This window comes from Salvelinus namaycush, chromosome 28 (assembly GCF_016432855.1).
Source record: "Salvelinus namaycush isolate Seneca chromosome 28, SaNama_1.0, whole genome shotgun sequence".
NCBI lineage: Eukaryota > Metazoa > Chordata > Actinopteri > Salmoniformes > Salmonidae > Salvelinus > Salvelinus namaycush.
In genome coordinates this window covers 28,666,437-28,674,764 of record NC_052334.1, presented here as the reverse complement: position 1 = coordinate 28,674,764, position 8,328 = coordinate 28,666,437, and positions in this window count along the sequence as shown.

Sequence of the window (8,328 nt, the reverse complement as noted above, 5' to 3'; positions counted from 1 at the left end):
CCTGCACATGTTCTAGTTAAAAGTCTCCATTCTCTAATACTCCTCAGTTGAGTTTACTTCACATTTAGGTCGCTAATGTAATGGATTTTCCAGTGCAAGTCTAGATAGCACGAGCTGTATTACGCCGACAAGAGTGAAGTTTCAGTCCGCTAGGTGTCTCTACAGCATGGGCATATAACTGGGTGACGTGGACATCCCCATGCATGCGCCTTCTCAAAATACGACTAATTCAATATTGCACCATCCCATTCCCTGGGCTCTGTCTGCAATCATAACCAGTAGTATATACCAGGAATAATGAAACATAAAATAATAATAGGTGTTTGGTGAATCTATGAATTATGTATGACCACTGGAGTCTTTGCCACTCAATATTTTTTATAGATTTTTTAGACATTTATTTCATCACTCAACATCTTGCCAAAGCATATTCTGTGTGAGGGGTTAATATGAATTTTAAATAATTTGACATGATTTATATGAATCAGGTCATGAACATATGGACTTTGAAATGAACAAGGGAGAGGTTAAACGTAGGCTAAATCTGGCATAAACTTATTTCCACACTTTACAATAATTCTGTTACAGTGGTTTTAGGTAGTCTTCATATAGCCTATTCCCTCCATCGCAACAGTAGAAGAGCTTGTGCTCAGTAGAAGAGCTTGTGATCTCCATTCAGCATCTTCAGATTTTTTTTTTTTTTTTTAATATAACTAGGCGTGTCAGTTAAGAACAAATTCTTATTTACAATAACGTTTAGATTAAAAATATATATAAAATACAACAAAACACATCACGACAAGAGAGACACCACAACACTACATAAAGAGAGACCTAAGACAACAACATAGCATGGCAGCCACACATGACAACACAGCAACATCACATGACAACAACATGGTAGCAACACAACAACACGGTAGCAAAACAACATGACAACAACATGGTAGCAACACATAATGGGAGCAGCACAACATGGTATAAACATTATTGGGCACAGACAACAGCACAAAGGCAAGAAGGTAGAGCAAACAATAGATCACGCGAAGCAGCTTCAAATGTCAGTAAGCGTGTCCATGATTGAGTCTTTGAATGAAGAGATGGAGATAAAACTGTCCAGTTTGAGTGTTTTTTGCAGCTCGTTCCAGTCGCTAGCTGCAGCGAACTGAAAAGAGGAGCGACCCAGGGATGTGTGCGCTTTGGGGACCTTTAAATTTAAAGGGATGGCTTTAGATAAATGTACTGAAACCCCTATTGACTGAAAACTCCACCGGAAAATCTGTTCGTCAGGAAGTGGGAGGGTTTTCAGTGGTTAAATTACATTTATCCAGCATGTGCAAGGGAACCACACCTGCAAAGCGCATTACACATCTGTTCTGTGTTTGGTGTGTCATAGAGCTGAGTACGGTGACAACTAAAAAAATGTTTCCATTATACAATAGACTTTTATTTTGAAAGTATGTGTGTGTCACATGCCTATGAGTGGATGTGCACACGTCTGTTTGTAAAAGGGAAAGGGGAAAACCTAGTCAGTTGTACAACTGAATACCTTCAACTGAAATGTGTCTTCCGCATTTAACCCAACCCCCCTAAATCAACATCCACGTCTTCGGCGCCCGGGGAACAGTGGGTTAACTGCCTTGCTCAGGGGCAGAAAGACAGCTTTTTACCTTGTCAGCACGGGGATCTGATCCAGCAACCGTTCGGTTACTGGCCCAATGCTCTAACGACTAGGAAATAATACATGTTGAGTGGATATATACAGTGAGGAGAACAAGTATTTGATACACTGCTGATTTTGCAGGTTTTCCTACTTACAAAGCATGTAGACGTCTGTAATTTTTATCATAGGTACACTTCAACTGTGAGAGACGGAATCTAAAACAAAAATCCAGAAAATCAGATTGTATGATTTTTAAGTAATTAATTTGCATTTTATTGGATGACATAAGTATTTGATAACCTACCAACCAGTAAGAATCCCGGCTCTCACAGACATGTTAGTTTTTCTTTAAGAAGCCCTCCTGTTCTCCACTCATTACCTGTATTAACTGCACCTGTTTGAACTTGTTACCTGTATAAAAGACACCTGTCCACACACTCAATCAAACAGACTCCAACCTCTCCACAATGGCCAAGACCAGAGAGCTGTGGAAGGACATCAGGGATAAAATTGTAGACCTGCACAAGGCTGGGATGGGCTACAGGACAATAGGCAAGCAGCTTGGTGAGAAGGCAACAACTGTTGGCGCAATTATTAGAAAATGGAAGAAGTTCAAGATGACGGTCAATCACCCTCGGTCTGGGGCTCCATGCAAGATCTCACCTCGTGGGGCATCAATGATCATGAGGAAGGTGAGGGATCAGCCCAGAACTACACGGTAGGACCTGGTCAATGACCTGAAAAGAGCTGGGACCACAGTTCAAAGAAAACCATTAGTAACACACTACACCGTCATGGATTAAAATCCTGCAGCGCACGCAAGGTCCCCCTGCTCAAGCCAGCGCATGTCCAGGCCCGTCTGAAGTTTGCCAATGACCATCTGGATGATCCAGAGGAGGAATGGGAGAAGGTCATGTGGTCTGATGAGACAAAAATAGAGCTTTTTGGTCTAAACTCCAATCGCCGTGTTTGGAGGAAGAAGAAGGATGAGTACAACCTCAAGAACACCATCTCAACCGTGAAGCATGGAGGTGGAAACATCATTCTTTGGGGATCCTTTTCTGCAAAGGGGACAGGACGACTGCACCGTATTAAGTGGAGGATGGATGGGGCCATGTATCGCGAGATCTTGGCCAACAACCTCCTTCCCTCAGTAAGAGCATTGAAGATGGGTCGTGGCTGGGTCTTCCAGCATGACAACGACTCGAAACACACAGCCAGGGCAACTAAGGAGTGGCTTCGTAAGACGCATCTCAAGGTCCTGGAGTGGCCTAGCCAGTCTCCAGACCTGAACCCAATAGAAAATCTTTGGAGGGAGCTGAAAGTCCGTATTGCCCAGTGACAGCCCCGAAACCTGAAGGATCTGGAGAAGGTCTGTATGGAGGAGTGGGCCAAAATCCCTGCTGCAGTGTGTGCAAACATGGTCAAGAACTACAGGAAACGCATTTTTAATTTTTATTTTATTTCACCTTTATTTAACCAGGTAGGCAAATTGAGAACACGTTCTCATTTACAATTGCGACCTGGCCAAGATAAAGCAAAGCAGTTCGACACATACAACAACACATAGTTACACATGGAGTAAAACAAACATACAGTCAATAATACAGTGAAAAATAAGTCTATATACAATGTGAGCAAGTGAGGTGAGATAAGGGAGGTGAAGGCAAACAAAATATATATAAATAAATAAAAATATAAAAAAGGCCATGGTGGCAAAGTAAATACAATATAGCATGTAAAAAACACTGGAATGGTTGGTTTGCAGTGGAAGAAAGTGCAAAGTAGAGATAGAAATAATGGGGTGCAAAGGAGCAAAATAAATAAATAAATACAGTAGGTAAAGAGGTAGTTGTTTGGGCTAAATTATAGATGGGCTATGTACAGGTGCAGTAATCTATGAGCTGCTCTGACAGCTGGTGCTTAAAGCTAGTGAGGGAGATAAGTGTTTCCAGTTTCAGAGATTTTTGTAGTTCGTTCCAGTCATTGGCAGCAGAGAACTGGAAGGAGAGGCGGCCAAAGGAAGAATTGGTTTTGGGGGTGACCAGAGAGATATACCTGCTGGAGCGAGTGCTACAGGTAGGTGCTGCTATGGTGACCAGCGAGCTGAGATAAGGGGGGACTTTACCTAGCAGGGTCTTGTAGATGACCTGGAGCCAGTGGGTTTGGCGACGAGTATGAAGCGAGGGCCAGCCAACGAGAGTGTACAGGTCGCAGTGGTGGGTAGTATATGGGGCTTTGGTGACAAAACGGATGGCACTGTGATAGACTGCAACCAATTTATTGAGTAGGGTTTTGGAGGCTATTTTGTAAATGACATCACCGAAGTCGAGGATTGGTAGGATGGTCAGTTTTACAAGGGTATGTTTGGCAGCATGAGTGAAGGATGCTTTGTTGCGGAATAGGAAGCCAATTCTAGATTTAACTTTGGATTTGAGATGTTTGATGTGAGTCTGGAAGGAGAGTTTACAGTCTAACCAGACACCTAGGTATTTGTAGTTGTCCACATATTCTAAGTCAGAGCCGTCCAGAGTAGTGATGTTGGACAGGCGGGCAGGTGCAGGCAGCGATCGGTTGAAGAGCATGCATTTAGTTTTACTTGTATTTAAGAGCAATTGGAGGCCACGGAAGGAGAGTTGTATGGCATTGAAGCTCGCCTGGAGGGTTGTTAACACAGTGTCAAAAGAAGGGCCAGAAGTATACAGAATAGTGTCGTCTGCGTAGAGGTGGATCAGAGACTCACCAGCAGCAAGAGCGACATCATTGATGTATACAGAGAAGAGAGTCGGTCCAAGAATTGAACCCTGTGGCACCCCCATAGAGACTGCCAGAGGTCCGGACAACAGACCCTCCGATTTGACACACTGAACTCGATCAGAGAAGTAGTTGGTGAACCAGGCGAGGCAATCATTAGAGAAACCAAGGCTGTCGAGTCTGCCGATGAGGATGTGGTGATTGACAGAGTCAAAAGCCTTGGCTAGGTCAATGAATACGGCTGCACAGTATTGTTTCCTATCGATGGCGGTTAAGATATCGTTTATGACCTTGAGCGTGGCTGAGGTGCACCCATGACCAGCTCTGAAACCAGATTGCATAGCGGAGAAGGTATGGTGGGATTCGAAATGGTCGGTAATCTGTTTGTTGACTTGGCTTTCGAAGACCTTAGAAAGGCAGGGTAGGATAGATATAGGTCTGTAGCTGTTTGGGTCAAGAGTGTCCCCCCCTTTGAAGAGGGGGATAACCGCAGCTGCTTTCCAATCTTTGGGAATCTCAGACGACACGAAAGAGAGGTTGAAAAGGCTAGTAATAGGGGTGGCAACAATTTCAGCAGATAGTTTTAGAAAGAAAGGGTCCAGATTATCTAGCCCGGCTGATTTGTAAGGGTCCAGATTTTGCAGCTCTTTCAGAACATCAGCTGACTGTATTTGGGAGAAAGAGAAATGGGGAAGGCGTGGGCGAGTAGCAGAGGGGAGGGCAGTGCTGTTGACCGGGGTAGGGGTAGCCAGGTGGAAAGCATGGCCAGCCGTAGAAAAATGCTTATTGAAATTCTCAATTATAGTGGATTTGTCGGTGGTGACAGTGTTTCCTATCTTCAGTGCAGTTGGAAGCTGGGAGGAGGTGTTCTTATTCTCCATGGACTTTACAGTGTCCCAGAACTTTTTTGAGTTTGTGTTGCAGGAAGCAAATTTCTGCTTAAAAGCTAGCCTTGGCTTTTCTAACTGCCTGTGTATATTGGTTTCTAGCTTCCCTGAAAAGTTGCATATCACGGGGGCTGTTCGATGCTAATGCAGAACGCCATAGGATGTTTTCTGTTGGTTAAGGGCAGTCAGGTCAGGAGAGAACCAAGGGCTATATCTGTTCCTGGTTCTAAATTTCTTGAATGGGGCATGCTTATTCAAGATGGTGAGGAAGGCATTTAAAAAAAATATCCAGGCATCCTCTACTGACGGGATGAGATCAATATCCTTCCAGGATACCTCGGGCAGGTCGATTAGAAAGGCCTGCTCGCTGAAGTGTTTCAGGGAGCGTTTGACAGTGATGAGTGGAGGTCGTTTGACCGCTGACCCATTACGGATGCAGGCAATGAGGCAGTGATCGCTGAGATCTTGGTTGAAAACAGCAGAGGTGTATTTGGAGGGCAAGTTGGTTAGGATGATATCTGAGGGTACCCGTGTTTACGGAATTGGGGTGGTACCTGGTAGGTTCATTGATAATTTGTGTGAGATTGAGGGCATCAAGCTTAGATTGTAGGATGGCTGGGGTGTTAAGCATGTTCCAATTTAGGTCGCCTAGCAGCACGAGCTCTGAAGATAGATGGGGGGCAATCAGTTCACATATGGTGTCCAGAGCACAGCTGGGGGCAGAGGGTGGTCTATAGCAGGCGGCAACGGTGAGAGACTTGTTTTTAGAGAGGTGGATTTTTAAAAGTAGAAGTTCAAATTGTTTGGGAACAGACCTGGATAGTAAAACAGAACTCTGCAGGCAATCTTTGCAGTAGATTGCAACACCACCCCCTTTGGCCGTTCTATCTTGTCTGAAAATCTTGTAGTTAGGGATGAAAATGTCAGAATTTTTGGTGGTCTTCCTAAGCCAGGATTCAGACACGGCTAAAACATCTGGGTTGGCAGAGTGTGCTAAAGCAGTGAACAAAACAAACTTAGGGAGGAGGCTTCTAATGTTAACATGCATGAAACCAAGGCTATTACGGTTACAGAAGTCATCAAAAGAGAGCGCCTGGGGAATAGGAGTGGAGCTAGGTACTGCAGGGCCTGGATTCACCTCTACATCACCAGAGGAACAGAGGAGGAGTAGGATAAGGGTACGGCTAAAAGCTATGAGAATTGGTCGTCTAGAATGTCTAGAACAGAGAGTAAAAGGAAGTTTCTGGGGGCGATAAAATAGCTTCAAGGAATAATGTACAGACAAAGGTATGGTAGGATGTGAATACAGTGGAGGTAAACCTAGGTATTGAGTGATGATGAGAGAGATATTGTCTCTAGAAACATCATTGAAACCAGGTGATGTCATCGCATATGTGGGTGGTGGAACTGAAAGGTTGGATATGGTATAGTGAGCAGGGCTAGAGGCTCTACAGTGAAATAAGCCAATAAACACTAACCAGAACAGCAATGGACAAGGCATATTTACATTAAGGAGAGGCATGCTTAATCGAGTGATCATAAGGGTCCAGTGAGTAGAGGTTGGTTGGGGTCACGGTGATCCAGACAGCTGGCCGGGTAGCTGGCTATCGGTAGCAAGATAGCATAGGATGGAGGTCTATTTTTAGTCACCTCGTGCGTTTTCGTCGGTAGATTAGTGGGGTTCCGTGTGGTAGAGGGGATCAATCCAATTGGCAAAACAGATATAGTGACCCAAGAAAAATTGTCCGATATACTTATTCAGATAGCAGCCGATAAGACAGCTAACGATTAGCGGGCCCCAGATGAGCGTTCAGGTAACGTCGCGACGGAGGTGCCAGTTGGATAACTCCCTCGGGCAGATAACGTCGATAGTCAGTCGTGAAGGCCCGGTGGGGCTCCGCATTTGTAGTAAAAAAAAAAAAAACGGGTCCGGATAGGTGATTGTAGCCCAGGAATGGCTGATGGAACTCTTCAGCTGGCTAACTCCGGAATAATTTAAGTTTGCTCCGGGATCGACGTAAGCCAATAGTCACACGGTTTGCAGCTAGCTAGCTGCGAAATCAAGGTGTGATATAGTGGTATGATCTCTGTAATTGCAAACAAAGGTTTCTGTACCAAATATTAAGTTCTGCTTTTCTGTCACGACTTCCGCCGAAGTCGGCCCTTCTCCTTGTTCGGGTGGTGTTCGGCGGTCGACGTCACCGGCTTTCTAGTCACCATCGATCCATTTTTCAGTTTCGTTTTGTTTTGTCTGTATTATACACACCTGGTTTCAATTCCCCCATCATGTTCCCTATTTAACCCTCTGGCTTTCATTTCTGTTTGTCCGTGATTGTTTGTGCGTTAGGTGTTGTATTTGATACGTGTACGTATCTGTTTATTTTCCATTTGTGGAATTGTGCATTGATTTTGAGTAAAACTCTGTGGTTTCGCTCAACACCTGTGTCCTGCGTTTGACTCCAAATATTCTCCGCACACAACCCTGACAGAATCACGGACCATACTTCAAATGGAGTCAGCAGGCGCAGCCAGCTCTTCTCTCCCAGTAGAGGAGCAGGTTCAACAGCACGCGACTATGTTGCATAGTTTAGGGACAGCCATGGATCGCGTGCTGCAAACTATGGGAAGATGGGAGAGAGGAGGTCTCCCGGTAAATCATAACCCAGCACCAACACCCGCACCTCAACCTACACCACCATCCATCCCTCCACCGGTCGGAACCAGTGGAATTCGGCTCTCGCTCCCGGGAGCGTATGACGGAACAGCAGCCGGGTGTCAGGGTTTCCTCCTACAGCTGGAGCTATACCTGGCATCTGTTCATCCGTCCCCTTCGGGACACGAGAGGGTGGGCGCTCTCATCTCCTGTCTGACTGGTAAAGCCCTGGAGTGGGCCAACGTCATCTGGGGAAGAGAGGGATCTACCCTGGATGATTATGATGACTTCTCTCGCCGCTTCCGGGCAGTCTTTGACCATCCACCTGAAGGGAGAGCGGCGGGAGAGCGATTGTTCCATCTCAGGCAGGG